This window comes from Pelobates fuscus, chromosome 6, assembly GCF_036172605.1.
Source record: "Pelobates fuscus isolate aPelFus1 chromosome 6, aPelFus1.pri, whole genome shotgun sequence".
NCBI classification, from domain to species: domain Eukaryota; kingdom Metazoa; phylum Chordata; class Amphibia; order Anura; family Pelobatidae; genus Pelobates; species Pelobates fuscus.
This window is the reverse complement of record NC_086322.1, coordinates 226,611,636-226,633,523: the sequence shown is the minus strand read 5'-3', so window position 1 is coordinate 226,633,523 and position 21,888 is coordinate 226,611,636. Positions and strand designations below refer to the sequence as shown.

Here is a 21,888-nt window from a genome sequence, read left to right as displayed (position 1 = left end):
GCTCTCATAAGGGGACACTGAAGTCAGCATATCTATTGTTATTTCTTAACATGAGAGTAGCTGTATGGGATAGAAAGGAGGGACACGGGGGAGGGGCAGGAGAGTTAAAAAATTCTCTCAAAATGTGAAGACTTAAATGTGATAAAAGGTGATAATCAATATCTATGCGTTGAAAAGAAGAAAAATGTTCGTAAGAAGTTAGATCTTCTAAGGTATAGCAATGGTTATATTGTGCTAAGTCCTAAAAGATGTTATTTTTTAGAAGGCTTTTTAAATAAAAGGCGAGTATGAGAAACCTTCGTTTAGTCCCCTAGGGGACAGTGTTCTTAGGCGGTATATCCAATAACACTCACGTCTTCTCAGGCGTTGATCCCAATTGCCTTTTCTTTGGTCTGGTTTAATCAGTTCGATGCCTGAGAATTTAAGGACATTGGGGTCCCCTTTATGAGTTATTTTAACATGTCTGGAGACGGGTGTTTCAATGTTCCTTGTAGTCTTCGCTGAATTGATGTGTTCAAGTTTGGACGTTGAGTCCTTATACAGTTCAATTCCACACTCATCAGGTATTAAGCATACAGAATATTTTCTGAGAAAGAGAGGGGCATACCTGGACAGACATACAGACTTTGCTTTAAAACTGCTCGATTTTGTGTTAACACACAACTTTTTTCTCTTTGATGGGGTTTTCCACCACCAGGTGCAGGGGACCGCTATGGGGACGTCGTGTGCGCCCTCCTATGCCAACCTGCACCTGGGTTGGTGGGAGGAACAAGTAGTATTCTCATCTACCTCTGAGAACCCCCTGACCCAGTACATTCACCTTTGGAAAAGGTATATTGACGATATTATAATCATTTGGACTGGGTCAGGGGATCAGTTCCTCCTCTTTGTACAAGATTTAAATACTAACGATCTTAATCTTAAATTTACTGCGGAGATCGGTACTCCCTCACTAAGTTTCTTAGACCTTGTTGTATCCCCAGATCAAAAGGGTGGGATTAAAACAAATCTGTTCAGGAAGAGCACAGCAACAAACAATCTGCTAAATTGGAAAAGCCACCATCCAATTCAACAAAAAAAGGGAATCCCAATCGGCCAATATTTGCGCCTGAGACGCAATTGTTCTGACATAGATGACTTCAAGACAAAAGCCAAAGAATTACGTCAGATGTTTAGGTCCAAGGGATACCCCAATAAGTGTCTAAAGAGGGCCTATCACAGGGCACTTTTAACTGAACAGGGAAGTCTCCTTAGCGAACGAACCGCACCTCCGATCTCAGATAAATCAGAACATAAACAACTAAGATGCATCGCCACGTTCGATGCCGGTTGGGATCAGGTCAAGACAATCATGAACCGTTTCTGGCCCCTCTTGAAACAAGACGCACAACTCAAAGACGTCCTCCCCGCGCATGCCTCTCTAACAGCCAGAAGAGGCAAGAATCTAAAAGACATGCTGGTACACAGCCATTTTCAGTCAACAAAACCACCTACACACTGGTTGACCAATAAAATCAAGGGCACCTATAGATGCGGTAGGTGCAAAGCCTGCAAGTATATAAATACAAGCTCCAAAACGTTTAGAGACAGCACCGGCACAGAAAACTTTGAATCCTCATCCTTTTTCAATTGCAATTCGAAAGGGGTGATCTATCTGATTACATGCCAATGCCAACTTATGTATGTAGGGAAAACGTTCAGACCCTTTAAGAAAAGGATACTTGAACACATCAATTCAGCGAAGACTACAAGGAACATTGAAACACCCGTCTCCAGACATGTTAAAATAACTCATAAAGGGGACCCCAATGTCCTTAAATTCTCAGGCATCGAACTGATTAAACCAGACCAAAGAAAAGGCAATTGGGATCAACGCCTGAGAAGACGTGAGTGTTATTGGATATACCGCCTAAGAACACTGTCCCCTAGGGGACTAAACGAAGGTTTCTCATACTCGCCTTTTATTTAAAAAGCCTTCTAAAAAATAACATCTTTTAGGACTTAGCACAATATAACCATTGCTATACCTTAGAAGATCTAACTTCTTACGAACATTTTTCTTCTTTTCAACGCATAGATATTGATTATCACCTTTTATCACATTTAAGTCTTCACATTTTGAGAGAATTTTTTAACTCTCCTGCCCCTCCCCCGTGTCCCTCCTTTCTATCCCATACAGCTACTCTCATGTTAAGAAATAACAATAGATATGCTGACTTCAGTGTCCCCTTATGAGAGCACTTTCACTAGGCATCTCTCTAAATCTACCAGACCACATAGCTACCCTTATGTTAAGAAATAACAATAGATATGTTGTCCTCAGTGTCTCCTCATGAGGGCATTCTCACTAGGCATCTCTCTAAGTCTAAATAGACAAAATACTAATAAGTCTAGACCTCCCCCTTTTTTTACCTTATCCATATAATTTCTCCTGACATTAAGAGACAATACTGGACACTCATACTAAGCCTGGACATCTAAGAGAGATTATCAATATTGTCCAGTGAACATATGAAGTTTATGGGAAAATTGCAAAATAACTGCATATATATACTTTAAAGTGATCTACAAGCAAGTGAATCAGTTAACCTTTCCCCAAACTTACACATAACAAAATAATAAGGATGAACACTATTTTGTCTTTCTAATCTACTAAGATCATATGCTCTAGATTTTCTTATGCTGGCTGAAAAGCATTATGCATACTAAAGAGCCGATCTTCTTAAGACTACCTAGCTCATATCTTCGGAGTGTAGGGGGAATTTGCAAAATAACTGTATATATACACTTACTGTGATCGATAAGCAAGTGAATCAGTCAACCCTGTTTATACTTCTACGCAATAAGGGTTAAGGGCGCACACTACTCGGTCTTTTCAACTTATAGAGATTATAGGCTCCAAATTTCGTCTCATGCTGATTGATAAGCATGATGTAAACTAAAGAGCCGTTCCTTTTTATATTTATTTTTATATTAGTCTAATCGCCTAAGTATATGTTAGTGCCCCTCAATTACTCTTCGGAGTCCATACTTCGATTTATTGGGAGTTATGGCACAGAGGGAGTTAATCGAGCTACCAATCACCTTGATGCGGCTCATCCCGCCCATAGCTACTCCACGTGACCGCAACAGCGATACGTCACCAGTGATGGGACCTCCGATTGGCCAGCCTACATTTAAATACCGGGGGGGAACGGGCGGCAATTCTTAACCCCTGACGAAGGAGTCCAGTACTCCGAAACGCGCGTCGGGTCTTCACGCTGGATCCCTCTCTCACTGAGCACTCACCCGGCACTATGCACGAGGGATTCCACTTTTGACATCACTTATTCATTTATTATTTTTTCTTTTTTTCGTTGTTTAGACTGACGTTTATGTACCTGTTCAAATAAGTAGTACTAGTGAAGTAAAGGCAGTGTCTTATGGGACAGAGCTTAGCAACAGAACAAGGATAGAACACCCACGAAGGTGTTGGGGGGAGTGTATAGGAAAGATTAGATACAGTGTTTATTAGTGGGGATTTTTACCCCTCATCCTACTATTAATCTAATCCTTTACCTATTATCAGTATCCTGCTGTCCCTCCATATATAAATATATTAATTGTAAATATTTTGTTATACTCTATCCTGTCTTTTCTTTAAAAAGTTTAGAGTCTATCCTTTAGACATCGATTTATGGACATTTTCATGTCCCTCTCTATAATGTGTAAAGTCTGCCTCTGTCCCACCTGCTGAACCTCCTTAAAATTTAAAGGTATCAACCTCGACTTTTTTGGCTTTTTCCTACGTGGATTGTCCAAAAGGCATACCTGGAGTTTCCAGTGTTCAATATGCCATACTGGACATTAAGATACATCCACAGGAAATTCGCTCAGTAACTAAGTATCTCCTAGGAATTGAGATTTTGTATCCTTTGTTTAATTGATTTAATAAAGTTACAGTGTGTGCACTGTGTTTGCCAGGATACACATCTCATTAGTTTCCTAAATACGAGTATACGTTATTTTTGATACCTTTATCCTTATTTGGACAGATCTATAGGTATAGCACCATAACTGTCCTTTTTCTACTCTATACCAGGTTGATTGGGAGCTTTTCTCCCCCCTCTTTTTATAAGGGGGAGACGCTACCCAATCTATTCATTTCTTTACCAATTCACATTCAAAATACTATCATGGCAGTCCTGGCATGAAGAAGTTAAACATGTTACAATTGGTTTTATTGGTGTTATGCATAATGACCTCTTATTTCCTGTTATTCCATATTTTGCCAACAAGGAAGCTTTCTGAAGAGCTACTGAAAGAACCACAGCCTTCTTTATTTCCAAGCAGTCACACCTGTTAAAATGGCATGTGCACACTTGTGATATTTTAGAAACAAACAGATTAGAGACTATACAAAAAAGGAGCCTTTAAATAACACACAGAGAACAGGTTCGTCATTCGTTCAAAGCTACATTGTAATTTTATGGGTGAACCTGCATGTTTGTGTAACATTAACAGAATACACATACTAATTTAAACCTTCAAGCTTAAAATCGAAAAGAAAAAAAAAAAGAAAAACACACACACACACACAACTAAAATACCTTTCTTAAGTATGTATTGCATGACATAGATAATTATCTTAAAATACACAAAAGGATTACACTGAGAAAATAATTTACTAAAAATAAACATGTTAAGCCCAGATGGAGATTGTGACATCAAAATTCCAAGGCTGAGCTCTAGATACCATGTGCTTTGTTCACTGTTCTAAATTTACTCAAATAATAGAGCTAAACTGTTATTGGGTAGGTAGATGATTTACCAGATGTAACTGGAAGATACTATTCATTGTTCTGTGTGAATCTATTGATACTGAGGAATAAAGACACACTGTAGCATGAGATACACCATAGCTGTTGGCATGAAGTAGATTCAGTGATATCCCATTGTATAGCGCTAAGGAATCTGATGGTACTATGTAAATAATTAAATAATAAAATAATATCGGCATGTGACTCAGTAAACCCAGAACACCACAAATTGTGATGTTTTATATGGAGTATGCCTACAATAGAACATTGATCACAGATGTCATCAATTCAGGGATACGGTGGTATAGTAATAATGCATACAATTGAGCCTACACGCCTAACAGCAAGATATGGTGAGCTACAAACTGACTTTCAACCCACATGATAGAAACAAAATGATGTACTAGAATCGCGCCTATCATAATAATAATAATATTAAAGATATAGAGTATGTAAGGGATATTTAAAGTAGACACGTGGATGGCAAGTCCATGGTCAGTTAGGTATATTATATCTATGATGAACTTGTCTCAAATAATGATTGGGGCATCAAAGGTGCACGGCAGGAGTAGTCTGATGTGGCAGTGGTACTTGAGGGTTGAGACTGCCACCACTGGGCACTATAGCTATCATAATGAGAAAGAAACAGAGTCTCAAAGAGCAATTATAAGGACATTTTAATCTTTACACATGCCATTATTCTCACCCATATTTCTGTACTGCATTTGAAATTGTGTACCAAGTGAAAATCCACAAGAAAAAAAAAGCATGTGCATTTTCTTTACTTTTCTTTGGTACTATTATTCCCTGTAATGTCACATTTAGCATAACAGGTATCTGTGAAAACCGACATGCAATAATATATTATGATAACCTCTTAAAATAACTATTTGACATTGAATTTGACCCAACTAATATATGTACTTGGGCAGTTGTTCAATTTATCTTCACACTTTTTATTAATTAAGCACATGCTGGCAGATGGGTCATAAAAGTGAGAAATCCCTGCTCTCCAGTGAACTACAAAAAACGACTCTCAGCTGTTGTCAGCAGGCATTGCTGAACAGCTTCAGATCCTGAACTAACAGAGCACAGCAAGGGACTGCTGATCCCTAAAATACCAACTGTCTGCAAGGGGCGGCACCTCTTATCGCCCTTGGCAGTTTTACACAACTCTTTATAAGTGCTTTGTGTTCTCTTGCTATCATGATTTGGAGCTAAACCAACAGTTAATGATTTACACTGGCTGTCTGAAAATGTAAGGCTTGCATCACTGGGGTGGAATGGGAATCCACAGAGAGGACTTATGGTCACTATTCTAGTTATACATCATTATCATAATGATATATATAGCCAATAGACCCTGCTAAATTAATTCACAAACTATTCTATATACAAACTAATTTTGTTTGTTGACTATTCAATAATAATAATAATAATAAAAAAGAATGGGGTGTAACTTATAAATATTTGATTTTACATGTATACACACATATGTCTATATCAGGGGTCAGAAACCAACGGCACGTGTGCAATGCATGGACGCCACTCAAGCCTGCTAGAGCCAAACAGGCTCAGGCCTACCAGAACAATCTTTAATTTACGCATTGCAGCATTTAGAGGAAATGATCAGATAATACCATGCAATACCATAAGCAGACCCAAACATACACACACCACCAAACACACTATGTGACATATCATCCACACACACACAATTCCAAAAGCAGCCTCCCGTACACAGCCCACATTCATAGGTGTTAACCACAATACAACAAACTGCTACAAAGCAACTGCAGCACCCATAAATAACACAAGCACAGTACACACCTCAATTTAAAGGGATCACTATAGGGTCAGGAACACGAACATGTATTCCTGACCCTATAGTGTTAAAATCACCATATAGTTAAAATCACCATATAGCCCCCCTGGGCCCCTCATGCCTCCATAAATATAGCAAAATCTTACTGTATTCAAGCTGTAGATCTGCATGCTGTTTGCGTCAGCAAAACAAAGCTGTCTGCTGACATCATCAGAAGTGGTAGCCTGATCCAATCACAATGCTTCCCCATAGGATTGGCTGAGACTGACAAAGAGGCAGATCAGGGGCAGAACCAGCACAATTCAAACACAGCCCTGGCCAATCAGCATCTCCTCATAGAGATGAATTGAATCAATGAATCTCTGTGAGGAAAGTTCAGTATCTGCATGCAGAGGGAGGAGATACTGAATGTTTGGATGCATTTTAGGCAGCCATGACCCAGGAAGGAGCTTTAACAGCCATCTGAGGAGTGGCCAATGAAGTTATCAATAGGCTGTAATGTAAACACTCTGAAAAGACAGTGTTTACAGCAAAAAGCCTGAAGCTCACCAGAACAAATTTAAAAAAGCTGTAGTTGTTCTGGTGACTATAGTGTCCCTTTAAAATAAAATAGGACCAACACTTCAAGGGACTTTATGATTGTGTTTATGTACAGTACTACTAAAAAGTTGCTTACCCCGGCTCTATATATTAATAGATATTGAGGGATAAATTAAATTGTAGAAGCTGGTTCTCAAGTCACTTTATAATTTCCAGTATTCCTTTTCGCATTACAGTAGACTGTACATTACAAAATTTGCATTTTTTTTTTTATTTTTTTTTACATTTGATGGTCTTCAAAACTATCACAGGACATATCCTGGCCAACCTGTCTGAACCTACGTCTGTCTAAAGAAAGATTCATTCAGCACTAACCCATCGGCAGCTTATTGGATTTAGTTCTGATTGTGTTTGCATTGGATTACTTTAATTTGCCATGTGTCTAAAAATAGTCTTTCCAGCAATATCTGTTGTTAAACCTGACACATGAACAGCTCTCAGACCACATCCTCTGGGAATACAATGTGAGGGCAACAACCACATTTCACCAGCCAGTTTCATTCAACAGACAAAAACAAACAAGCAAAACAAAAACAATAATTACTGAAACCTCAATTATAGCATGTGCTTTTCGCGTTCTAAAGAGAGGTTTATTTGTTGCCAAAGAACCACAAAACCACAATTTCCTGATGGATGCACCTGTTCCCCACGCTACAATTGAACAAAAATACAGGTTCTATTATTGAGGGTTATACCTTTCATTATATTTCCTTAATTAAAAAATACTATTTTTACTGCATTTAAATCAGAATAACAGAGCTGGTCACCATCAATAGAGGTTTCATGTTAAAAGACACACTAGTGTGGAAACTTAGTTGAGTGAAACAGAACCCAGGCCTTTTGATTAAAGGGACTTGATAATTTTTAAAAAATACATGAATTTGTCTTACCATTAGATATTAAATAAGTATATAAATTATCTAGACAGCGCATCAGTTCTTAACCTCTGGGTCCCCGTGCCAATACAGAAGGTCCCCATCATTTATCAATTCTAGTGCAGTCGAGACCATTTTCATACATGGTAATGAAGGTGTTTTACAGGATTTAATTTAATAGATATATTAAAATAAAAAATGCGTCACTGAGCTAAGAGTTCCATTACTAGAACACCACATTATTAGGAGTACAAAGCTGAAACCTCTCCCTTGTGGCCCCCCCACCGATGTCCCTCAGCGCTGGGTCGGGCTCCTCCTTCACTAACGTGAGATGACTTGATACTTTCCTGTGGGGTTTTTGAACACGCAAAGCATATATAGTATACAGCCACTAGAGGCAGTCTGCAATGTTTTACAATGCAGGGTTAAGGGTACAGCAACACTGAACCCAAACACTTCAATGACATGAAATGGCCTGGATGCTTAGAAAGATCAGAGAGAATAATTGTCGGTTTTCAAACACTGTCTGACTCAAGGTGCATGTATATGGCTAAAGGATCCTGATATAAATTAAAGGTAGGGATGGGTTTTACCTGTGACATAGTTCATTTAAAAAAAATTAAAAAAAAAACTATTTTAGGATGGAAGGATTATTATACAAAAAAAAAAAAAAAATAGTTTTAAGGTGACAATTGTGCTTTAAGAACCACTGATCTAATCTCTCCAGCATAATACATCAAATACCGTTGCAGTTCCTAAACGACCAACACCAGTTAAGAATTTAGGGATTACCAAGTTGTGTCTAACGTATTTTGTTTTTCTAAAACACCTGGGTAACACCTGGGTAATTCCTAATTTCTGGATTGGTAGGGGATGTGAGGACTGGTTTGGGAACCACTGCTAAAGGAAGGTCCACCATGAATTCTTACACGCTAAGGGATTTGCTTACCAAGGAGATCTTCTGCTGAGGAATTTTGCCTGGAATGTTTGGCATGAGCTGAACTTATGGACAGGGCAAGTCTAATAGGATTTTTTTATATCTGTAAAGATTGTGTTATTGAAAACACATAACATTCCATAACACCGCCACTATATTTTGTTTTTGGAACATTAATTTGCCGATAATTTTTCTAATATTGTACTACTCATTACCGTAATTGCGGCTCAGGTAAACATTAATGCAACTTTAAGGGGACCTCAACTCTACAGTAAAATTTAGCTACAACCAATTTACTCTCAAACAGTTCGCCAGTTATCAAACCACAATCATGTATCTAATAAAGCATTATCTCTTATAGTTGTTTACATGATCTGTGATCCATGCACTCATGACAATCCTTGAGTCTCACTTTCAGCCGGATGTAGAGGCAACTAGCACATGAACAGGTTTTGTGAATCCACGCGAATGGATGGATGCTAATTGCGCAATCACAATACAGACTCTCAATGCGCTTCCTGTTTCACTTGATAGAAATGCAATAAAAATAAGTGACAATATCCACCCAGGAGTAACTACATGAGGACCATGAGAAAAGGCAGTGCAGTCTCAGAAAATACCTATGGGGATGCTTTTCATCAAAATTTTGAGATCTTGAGTCAGCCTGGCCCTTTTGTAATAATCATTTATAACTGCGCTACAAGAGATGACTACATAAATATTTATAACTGTGTGCTTTGAAAAAAACATGCTGCTTTTATAAAAAACACTTTGGCACTTGTCCGTTAAAGTTCACCATTGCATTCTGGTCGTAGAACCGCCTGCCATCATTTTTAGTGAAAAAATGGAACGCAGTTACAGGATTTCATAGGAAAGTGCCAAGACTGACTTTTAAGTTGCAAAATGGCATCATTCCACAGCACTGTATTTCACATACATTATGCAAAGCTATACATTATTAAAGGAGCAGTCAACCTAAAACCAATGTTTCCTGGGATCAGTAAAGTTAACCATGATTCGCTTCACTGCTCAAACATACTGGGTTCTGGTGTTTTGCACAAAAACTGTTTTTCCACTGACCAACACATTTAAAAATAAACCAACAATCACAACAAAACCTGCTCAGCATGCCTGTCTGTGCAGCAATGCACACATATGAACCAGTACTGTTAGGGTACCATAGCATATATTGAGATGAGCTACATACACGTCAAGGTTGCTCTATGAAAGAAAATTATGTTTTGATTCATGCAAGCATAGTTAGATCAAACTAAAAACCCTACTTAATGAACACCATTAAAGCTCAATTTACAAAACACTGGGCAAGGATATGACAGATTTAATTACTCTGTGTCATGTGTCCATCTTCCACATTCCTTACAGTCATAGCGTTAGCATTAATCCAAACACAGTTTAAATATAAATATTATGGGCACATTTATGATGCAGCAATTCATCATATTGAAAATTGGTTTCTTTATAATAGCTTAGACGTTTTCATTGGTTAGAAGCCTCCCTACTTATCACTGTCAGTAAATCTCAAACTAGATTAACAGATAATCGGCTGATTCTCGTATTTTTTATTTTTTTTAGAAGCCAGTTTTGATGTATTATGCACAAAAAGGATGCCAATAGCTATTCTGAATGTCGCTGGCAATGCCTCTCTGTTTCCCAGAGTCTAAATTCATAGGTCATTGCTTGTTCCCATGATGTCTGCACTCATGATGCTCTATCCAAAGATAGAATAAACACAAGGACTCCATACTGACTCAGCCCTAATAGTAGTAAACACAGCCAGAAAAAGATCACATTTCAAAACAACATTTCATCTGGAACACAGAGTTCAATTTGATCACAAATTAAAGCACACGGTTATTATGATACTGTTATTTTCCATTTACTGCATCACCTAATAGTTGCTAATAAAACATACTGTGCTGATCATTTTCATAACTATTGTGGTCATTGAGTCACATTTAGGAAGTATGTGTATTTGAATTTTAAATGCTCGTTAGAACTGATGTCATTACAATGATCAACCCTGGAACTCAGTTCTATTTATATACATTATTACATCTAGCAGCTGTCATTTCTCAACCAGGATCTATGCAGGACATTATTCAGTATACATAGGATTATAGAATATATAATTATACTACTATGTCATTGCACAATTAATGTTGCTGTGTAATAGAATATATGTCCAGTCATACATTGTTTCAACTGATTGTCTTCCTTTTTTTCATACATGCATGTTTGTGTGTACACACACACACATCCATATTTTCATATTGTGTACACATAGCTGCACAATTCATCTAACTATAAACAAAATACACAAGACATAAAGATAGATAGATAGATAGATAGATAGATAGATAGAATCATTGTATTATTAAGTCGTCATGTCAATATAATGAGATTTGGGCAATAACCTAAAATAAAGCAAAAGTTAATTCACTAGTCAAACACAGTCAATTGAATCCGTCATAGCAGGTATATAATTCATGCACTTGGAAAAATTAACAACTCAATTTTCGATTCACAGTTTAGTGAATAACCCCTTTACAGTATCCTTGTCAGAATATCAATGTATGATTTCCAGTATGTGAGCCTGGTGACCCCGAACCCATGGCATAACATGCAGGAGAAAGCACTCAGCCATACAACCATTGTAGTAAGTGTTAGTTTCGGTGACATTAGCACATACAATCCATGAATGGTATAGTTACCCGCAGCTTGCTATCCCGCCAGTGATGTATTGTACAAATCCCCGTTCCTGGATCACTCTATATGGATCGCGGTGATACACATCTGGTAGGCTTGAATCGGGTGTAAAGAGGAATGTATCGGGCAGCGATGTTTTTTAAAGGCGATATCGGGAAATTCTCCAGTAACCAGATCAATGAGCAAAAAGTATCCAGATTCACAACTAAAGTTCCTGTGTTGGTGGCAGACGCACCGCCTTAGCACAGTCCTTATCTCCAATGAAAGTCGCCTCTATATAGATGTGGAGTAAAGATCACGCACACTAAATTGTTCCAGTGTCCCTGCTTTCTGCCTTCACTAACATTCTAAGCTCGGAATCCCTGCACTTTCAAAGTTGTCCCCGCCCACACTCTATATTCCCCGCTCTAAATCCTAGCTCACACCCTCCCCCTGTCCCTTTAAAACCCTCCCTCCTTCATTCTGCCATCAGCTACCTCCCACTCATTAATCACACACTTCTATTCCCCATGACTTCTCTGGAACCTCCCACCCATTCCCTTAATGTGAATGACTTCTTCCCTGGAGCTAACCTACTCTCAGTCACTCACATCCAGACATCTGCAGTCCCAGCTCTCTGGCCTTCTCCTTCTGTTGTAGCCTCAGGGCCACCACTGGGGTGGCTGCTAAGTGTTTGTATGAAGTGGGAAGCAGCAGCCATCAGTACAGGCAGGAGTCAGGACAAATAAAAACACTGGACTCAAGATGTAGTTTAGTGAATCTAATTAGACAGTTTGCATTTTAAACTCATAAAACGCACTTTAATAAAAGCCTGCTGGTTAATAGGATTTCTGTGCTCTTTGTAAATGGACATCCGTTAACCCTTCCCACAGCAATTCACTATTTGCAATATATGGATTTCAAATTAATTGGATTATCTCAGTTTAACCATCTAAGACGTGCTTGTAGCAGACAGAATAAAATCAAACTGCTTATTTTTATTTAGCAATTACAACTCTCGGCAGGGATGCATCGTGAACATAAACTGTAGCATGCAGCTCTTACTAACAAAAAGATCTTGATAACAGTGTATTTGTACATAATATTATTATGGATAAGCAGGCGAGTTATACACTACATATAATACACTACATATAAAACATATTGTATGAGCTCATCTATCTGTAAAGTTCGGAAAATGCGTAGAAAAATGTATTTTCGTTAATGAAAAATGTATTTGCTAATTACGTGTTAATGAAGGGATGAGTTTGAAAAAAATGCAACGTTATGAAATAGAAATATTAAAAAATTACAAAAAGTTCTATTTATCCTGTGTTAAAGCTGATGCTGATTTGCCTTTTAGTAGTAAGATTGACAGAATCATTCACATTTCGAAATGCTAAATCCTGATGATGTTATCATTTTCCAGTAACGAGCAGAACTAGTTTCGTTTCCCTTGGTATGTATTGATAAGATTTCTAGGGTTAAGTTCTAAAATTGGAATAATCACCATAGAAAGCAATGGAATGTTGCCACTTTGTCTGTATACGATATAACCAAAGTGCATAACGGTTACAAATTATTATGATCATTTGCAAACATGTTCTGAGTCAGGGACTAAATACAATCAAAGGCAAGTCTAGGACCTTAAATATAGACACCTTGTCTAAGCACAAATACTTTAGAACCCCTTCATCCAACAGACTATGAAATTACTTGACCCAGCCATTGGTGACTGTAGGCACATTGATTGCGCAATTGTCAAGGGGCCCCATGAATTGTTGGGAGCACCATTCAAAATCTCCAGACACCTATGCAATTACACATTTAAACACTTAACCCCTTCTGATAGATCATTTGCCAAGGCCGTTATATCAATAAATTTATCTAAACTCATTTAAAAAGTATTTTATAGAAAATTCAATTTTATACTTTCTTTGTCAATTATTCGATTTGGAATGAAAGCCATTCTCTTTAATTGATAACATTAATCATATTGGGTTAATTTATTAAATCAAATCTTAAAACTTTAGGCCAAATAAGCAGAATTCTCCAACAAAGTTATTGTATCAGCTTGGCTATTTTAACCAAACATTTGTAGTTCTCCTCAATACAAAGTTAAATGAATAAACCCCAGTTAGTTTAACAATTGATGCATACATTTGTTTGCTATATTTTTATAGTGTAACTACACAATTTTCCTTATACATAAGAAATACCCAATAGACTCATCAAAGTACTTGCTCTGTGAAAATATTTATAAATTTATAAAATTATATTGGAAATTACAAAATTGTTAAATGATTTTACTTGAATTAACAATACTCATATGTTGTTATTATGTTGTTATTTTATTTATATATATATATATATATATATATATATATATATATACATATATATATATATATATATATATATATATATATATATATATATATGTTATTTTATATATATGAGCATATATTTTGTATCCTTTCTGGTAACAAAGGGTTTCCCTAACCTGCTTAATCTCTTCTAATTCTGTACTGTACAGACATATGCTCCAGATTGCATTTAGACAGCTGATGAGTTTTACTGTACACTCCCCCAGGCTGGGATTTTCGTCTCATACTGCTTGTTTGCCTGGAATATTTTATTCTGCATGATTCAAGAATCCGCAAGGATCTTGTGTGGTCTTTTAAAGCTTTGTTCTAATACATTTATCACCAATGGTGTTTTGTTTGTGCTCGGGTTACAATCCTTCTTTGGAATCCCTAAAACAATATATATGTAATATAATATAAGTAAAAGTTGTTGTTTTCTGTAACTGGGTAAAGTTAAACGTTACCTTCTTTCTCTAGTTTTTATCAATACTTGATATACAAGAAACATTTGTCATAATATTTTTTTTATTATCCAAGGTAATAATTATGGAAAATATATTTTTTTGTATTATTTTGTAATGTATACATATAGGTAAATACCAATTCTTATTGCATCTATAGCTTTCCCTCATGCAGGGAAATGTCTGTCTTTGAGTCATCTTTGGTTGGAAGCAACGCACCACTTATCCAACACAAGATGTATTTGAACCTCTGAAACAATCTAAGGGCATTTTGAAATGAATAGGGTTTGCTCATGGTGTTTTATGATTCGTGAATGTGCACAAGATCCCAACTACCTGAATGGTGTTTGGTCAGATAAGTGGTGCTTCCAACCCCACCAAAATCACTAACCCACTACCACATCACAAGAAGTGAGCGTAAGCCAAGAGGTACACTAAAACGTGGTATCTACTTGTATGTATACATTACAAAGTGATAGGAAAAGAGGCTATGAAAAAAATAGGTTACAGTGTTGTACAACAGAAGAGACTTATAAACAAGGAAGCATTCAGTGAAAATTAACTAAAAACGGTGTATCAAAAAATAAGCACATCAAACACCACAAGAAGTGTTGAAATAAAATACATAGGACAATAACCAGTTGATTCTTCCAGGTCTAATCCAGACCTGATATACAAAAAAAAACTGTACACCAATATACAGAGATGCCACATATACAATGAACAAAAACTACATAGTATAGTACTGTAATAATAAAACCTCCATATCTGCATAGTATAGTTCCGTAACAGAAAAACCTCCATGACTACATAGTATAGTACCGTAATAATAAAACCTCTATAACCACATAGTGTAGTACCATAATAGTAAAATAGTAAAACCTCCATAACTGCATAGTATAGTACCGTAATAATAAAACCTCCATAACTGCATAGTATAGTTCTGTAACAGAAAAACCTCCATGACTACATAGTATAGTACCGTAATAATAAAACCTCTATAACTACATAGTGTAGTACCATAATAGTAAAATACTAAAACCTCCATAACTGCATAGTATAGTACTGTAATAGTAAAACCTCCATAACTGCATAGTATAGTACCGTAATAATAAAACCTCTATAACTACATAGTATAGTACCGTAATAATAAAACCTCCATAACCAGATAGTATAGTACTGTAATAATAAAACCTCTATAACTACATAGTGTAGTACTGTAATAGTAAAATAGTAAAAACTAGGTCAATCTTGGACACACTGGACATCCCAAAATTTGAACTGACGGCATCAATCTGCCTACTACTACTGCTCCCAAGGGGTCTAAATCCCGGTCAAAAACAAATAGTGGCGCTAGTCTTACTAGCATCAAGAAATCTCCTAGCACTTAACTGGAAATCCCACGACTGCCCTTCTTTGTCCCAGTTGAAAGATAAAGTAGAGCAATTCCACACTTACGAGAGGATGTCGATTTCATCCTCGGCCAAAATACAACAATTTTATGCAACCTGGGGTAAATGGGTGGAAGACTTCGGAGGGTTAAAAGAAAGGGCACAGACACAGGCAAGACCCGCCAGAACAGACGATAGGAGCAAGTCCTGAATTACCCCTGCCCCCCCACCGTAATATTGACCCCGGTTTAAGATACCAACCACTATCTAAGGGTATTACTCACACATCTTCTCCCACCCCTCCAACCACTCCCCCCGCCCATCAATTCCTACCTTCCTACTCCGACCCCTCTCCCAAGTTCTCGACCTCAAGCACAGGTTCATACCACCCAGACCTCTGAGGAGGTGGGTGGGGCAAGGTGACACCTACAGCTTTATCTAACTACTGGCATTATAATGTTAAGGGTAATGATAATACATGTGTTCCACGCACACTTGCACTATACCATGCCGTAACGACTCATATCGAGAGGGAACAAATGCCAGACATGTATTTGTATTTGTATTGCATTGTTGCATAACCATTAATGTCACGTTGGATATAACGTATGCTTGACTAACCCTCCCACCTTCTCTTCTGTATCCCTAACCCCCTTGACTAAAACAATAAAGCATAAATTTGAAAAAAAAATAGTAAAACCTACATAACCACATAGTATAGTGCTGTAATAATAAAACCTCTATAACTACATAGTGTAGTACTGTAACAGTAAAATAGTAAAACCTACATAACTACATAGTATAGTGCTGTACTAGTAAAACCTCCATATCTTCATAGTATAGTACCATAATAATAAAACCTCCATATCTGCATAGTATATTACTGTAATAGTAAAAACCAAAAGCACAGACCAAGTAGTAATATAGGTGTTGAACAAAAACTTTAAGTAATCTGGATCGGCATTTCTTTTGGACAGCCATCAATATTCATAATTCCCCATGTAGCTATAAAAAAAATGAAAACAATGAGTGTAACTCATTGCCAGTTTTTTTGAGTTTTTACTATTACAGTACCATACTATTCATATTCTGTTACTTATAGGTATGCTGCATATCTGTGCATTTGTATGTAATTCAGTGAAAATTGCTTGAATGATGAAATGCATATATTGGACTACTAGAATAGAAGTGATTGTGGGTCATTCCAGCACTAAAATATAATACGCACACACACAGTATTATTTTACTATTATCATTTAAGTTCTTGCAATGTTAGTAAAAGTTATTTAATATAAAATTAAAAAAGATGATGGAATGCAGCGAGGCAATGTGCTGATTTGGTCAAAACGTAGGCTATTTGTTTGTATTCAACCCCCAGGGCCAAATATTGATCTACTTTAAAGAATATTGATTCTGTACACTTACTGTAACTATATATTGGTAAAAAAAAAAAGAAAAAGAATAAAAGTGCCTCCACTACCTTCGCCCTCCCCCCATTCTTACAAGCATGCTGTTCGTTGTTCCCCATAATACACAGTTTGCTTAAATTGGGTTAGCTGTCATCAATAGGAATGCAAAGAATACTGCTGCACTGGGCAATTACAGCAATCATATCAGAGCACTGATGTATAAATCACTGGGGCCCCTTTTCCTTTTTATAATGGGCCACATGACACTTGGTGTGCTGGCAACTCGAGGTGCAAAGGTCATGCTCTGTCTATGAATGTAGGTTGCTGTGGTTGAAAGCAAGGTCATGAATGTATTGAATTGAGGGCTGGGTTTAGCTGTGTGTGATATGTGTGGCTGCTCCGACTGCCATTAACAGTTGGGAACAGTACAGCTATGTCAGTCTGACCTGAATTCTAGATGGCAAACGCTTCCATATGTCTGTTTTATTGTGACACAGCAGTTTGTTGATTGATGTCCTGCAATTTTTCTGTTCAAGGCTTTGCGAAGGCCAAGTCTGGAACTGTTTGACGCTGTAACACTTGAGCTTACAGCCGAGTGTTAGCTAGGTCAATGATCATTCATTTGCGTAAAACAGATCTGTCTTGTTTGTTATCGGCATTTTTGAATACAGCAAATAAAATTATGTTTTGATTTGTTTCCCAGGATACGAAAATATTAAAGAGGAAATTTCACTTCTGTGAAAGTGGCAATTCCTTATTCTCTCACCCTATTAAACACTTTTAAAGTGTGAGTAAGGAGTGCAAATCGAGTGCAATCGAGGCAAATAAAGAAACAAATTAAACGCCATATTATTTCTAAATGCAGGCAACGTCATGATACTCCACCGTGCTGTTACACGCCTACTTAGTAATATTTTGATTTAGATAGCGCCAACATTTTCTGTAGTGCTTTACAAACCTAGTATATAAACAAAAAAAAGAGAGGAATACCGCACATTTATTAAAATCCTGGTGCAACCAGGCCTGGGGTTGGCTACACCTCCTGTGATAGTTGAACAAAAATTGTAGTCCAGGAACTCAAGGATTAATTTGGCAGGTTTATTGGAACAAAGTGCAACATTTCGATCCCACGAGGGACAATTTTTGGACTGCCATTTTCGTTCAAATATATTTTTTTATTAATCTATTATAAATAGTTGACATACAAAATATTGACGGAGACAATCAGTAAAGAAAGCCAAGTTCAAACAAGCTCAAACAAATGTTATGAACATTCAAGTATATTTTCCATAGCAATATAGGCCCAAATGTTTGTTCACAGCATCCATGCAAGCACTATAGGGTTCAAAATAATTTACTCTGACTGGCATACCATACAATGAAAAAATAAAAACACTACGTTATCTATTAATAAAGACCAACCCATGGGTAACAACTTCTTACGTATTGGGATTATCAAAAATGGAGCAGTAGCAGTTATCCTTTAAATGGAACATGGTAAATGCATTTAGCGCATCTCAAATGTCGCTATAAACTAATTTAGCAAACTTTAATAAAAAAAACTTCACAAACATTTTAGTTATTATATTAATTATATATTCCATCATATTTAGCAGTGCTGTACTATGAGTAAACAGACCATGCAAGACATTAAATGTAGACAAATATGAACAGGAGGTGACAATGAGGTTCAAACAAGCTTACAGTCTAATGAGATTATTAACAAAAGGACTTTCCTTGGATCTGATATAATTGTTCTGTTCTCTCACCTAACCCTCCAATCAAACAAAAGTAATAATTTTACAATCCGAAGAGTCTTTAAAGGGATTCTATAGTGTTAGGTATACAAAGTTGTTTTCCTAACACTATAGTGCCCTCTGGTCCTCCTCTTCCACACGGCCCGCACTGTAGCAGATGAAGGGTTAAAAAACCCTTTTTTTTTTACTCAACAAATTGCAGTGCCGATGTCCCTCGGTGCTCTGCCTCCTCTGACATCACCTGATGGGGGGGGGGGCCTAATGCGCATGCACGGCAAATCTATTAGGCACTTCCATAGGAGTTGTAATTAATGCTTTGTTATGGGGATGTCACCGATGTTGGATGTCCTCACGCAGAGCACGAGAACGTCCAGCATCATTTAAGGGACCCAGAGATCAGTAAACTCCCGTAAGCGCCTCTAGTGGCTGTCTACCAGTGCCTCTAAAGGCTGTCTTAGTTTCTCAGGGGGATGGGGACACTGCAATCAGACCACTTCAATGAGATGAAGTGGTCTGGGTGCCTATAGTGTCCCTTTAAACAGCACAGAATTAAAATAAAATCACAATATCACAAGACCATTGAATTAAAACTATATTAAGTCTCCTAATTTATACCTTTATCAATAGCAATGGTATTGGTAACTTAAAATTCAATTGTACACTGACTGTTCTTACTCTCACAGTCTTGGCACAGCTAGAGGTTAAATAGTAAAAATGAAATGCAGGATGCACTCATTTACTGAATGGCTTGGCTAAGATCACATTGGTATTCAAATTCTTTGCCAACTAACCTCTGACCTTAATTTGGCAGAGGTCAACAGAGCAACGTTGGTAACAAATATAAACAATGGTTGTGGAATTCCACATTGTCAGTTCCTGCAAATAATGCTTGAAAGGTTGCATTACAGCGACATATCCCAGTGGATTTGTCTTTTTAGCCTACTATATAATAAAGCTAAGCCATACATTTCTGAACTTTTTGGCCGATTTGTTTGTTTGTTTTGTTGCTGTCGATTCCAAAAAGAAGGAGAAAACATTGTTAGGAACATGTAGGGAACATACATATTAACTCATAGTTTAGCATCTACTATCTTATGCGACAAAAAGGACACGTGTAACTGAAATGCAGAATGTGACATGTCCTATAATGGTCCCAATAGGCAAGCAGGTTTAAAAAATTCCAATCTTTTAATTTGGTGGTATTATTAAACACTGTTTCAATTCTACTTATCCTAGCAAGTTAACTGAAAAGACCCAGGTTTATACACTTTTAAAATAAGTATACTAAATTATTTCAATAAAATAAATTTAAGTAAGATCTCAACATCAGAGAAGCATTAAAATCCCCAGGCAGGTTGCTAGGTTGGTCCATCCCTCCCTTCATCCTTCGCATAGTGACGGTGTGCGTGGAGCCAAGTGAATGCATGGTTCCGGACCCATGTCTAACCTCAGGCCCTGGGCAACTGCCTAAGGAATCCTTATAGTAGAAACCAAAGAAAAAAAAGTTCCACATCCCTATGTACTATAGTCATTGCAAAAATACATAAGGATGTGGAAAGAGCGCAGGTAACTTTTTTTTTCTTTGGTTTTTCTTTGGTTTTTACTATATGTATTTTGTTTTTTTCTTTGGTTTTTACTATATGTATTTTATTTTTTTCTTTGGTTTTTACTATATGTATTTTGGCTGATGTGTACTATAGTCATTGCTGCCGCCCAGGAGTAATGGGAGTTTGAGTGCAGGACTAATTTCTTTGTATTTGTATAAGGAATCCTTATGGTTAGTCCTGCTTGGCACAATATGAAATGGTTTTGGTGATGATCTGCAAAAAGTGTGGTTCCCAAGAGTGTTGTTAATGTTTAATGCAGCTTACACTCTGCCTTCGTGCCTTCTTTATCGATAGCGACTAATATCCATTGTTGCTTGATGGTAAAAAATAAATGTTTGGTACAATCTAAATTAGTCTATATGAAATAAGTAAAATAAGACCTTATGAATATAATACTTTCATTTTTTTCCAGGAAGAGGTAATTTAGATTTTCTAGGTTTTCAAATACTTATTTTATTAACCTTTGAATGATGGAATGCAAAGTTAACCCTGGTGAAGTTTCATGTGTACAGATACTAAATGTGCTATCTCACCAGCAAAATATTTCTGAAATGAGATAATGTCCATGAAAATATGTCTGTATAGCTGCGTTAAAAAAAAAAAGTCTTCAAAGCTCTGCCGTAGAATTTCTCTTTGATTACCTTTGCACTGTACTATATATATAATTATGTACATAGTTAAATAAGAGTAACGATGATCTAGCTAAGCATGTAAATGTACTTTTTCCTCAGTTATTTCAGTTTGACATCTGCTTAACAGACTGCCGTAACCTCCTTGTGAATGGTAAATCATTTTCATGTTGACGGAATTTCATTTATTATGACAGCTGCCAGCTCTCTCCAACACTTGAATATGCATTAAGACATTAAAAGGCATGGCCTAGTTCTACAAAGCAGTATCGCAGTGCAAATAAACTTCAGCGAAACGTGATTGAGGTTTCAAATGACAAACTTTTTTTTTTATTTCTTTCATTGGTTAAAAGTTAATTGTTGTATACACAAAGTGATAAAACAAACATATCTACATATACAGCAAACACTGGCCACTGATTGCTTTATCAAAAGGTTTAACAAAGACAAGCCCAAGTGGACTTAAAGGACCACTATACTGCCAGGAAAACAAACTCGTTTTCCTGACACTATAGTGTTAATAGGT

General features: G+C 36.9%; 1 protein-coding gene across 2 annotated transcripts in view; it reads right to left on the bottom strand.

The window, feature by feature from the left end:
- RASGEF1B (RasGEF domain family member 1B) overlaps nt 1-21,888 on the bottom strand; it is a 434,271-nt gene that overhangs the window by 27,138 nt on the left and 385,245 nt on the right. Inside the window, exon 1 of one of the 2 annotated variants that reach the window (XM_063458805.1) lies at nt 11,769-12,094. The exons of the other annotated variant lie outside the window; for it this stretch is intronic. The gene's annotated coding sequence lies outside the window, so the exon portion shown is untranslated. Of the gene's footprint in view, nt 1-11,768; nt 12,095-21,888 lie in introns of those variants that run through there. 2 annotated transcript variants of the gene reach the window in all.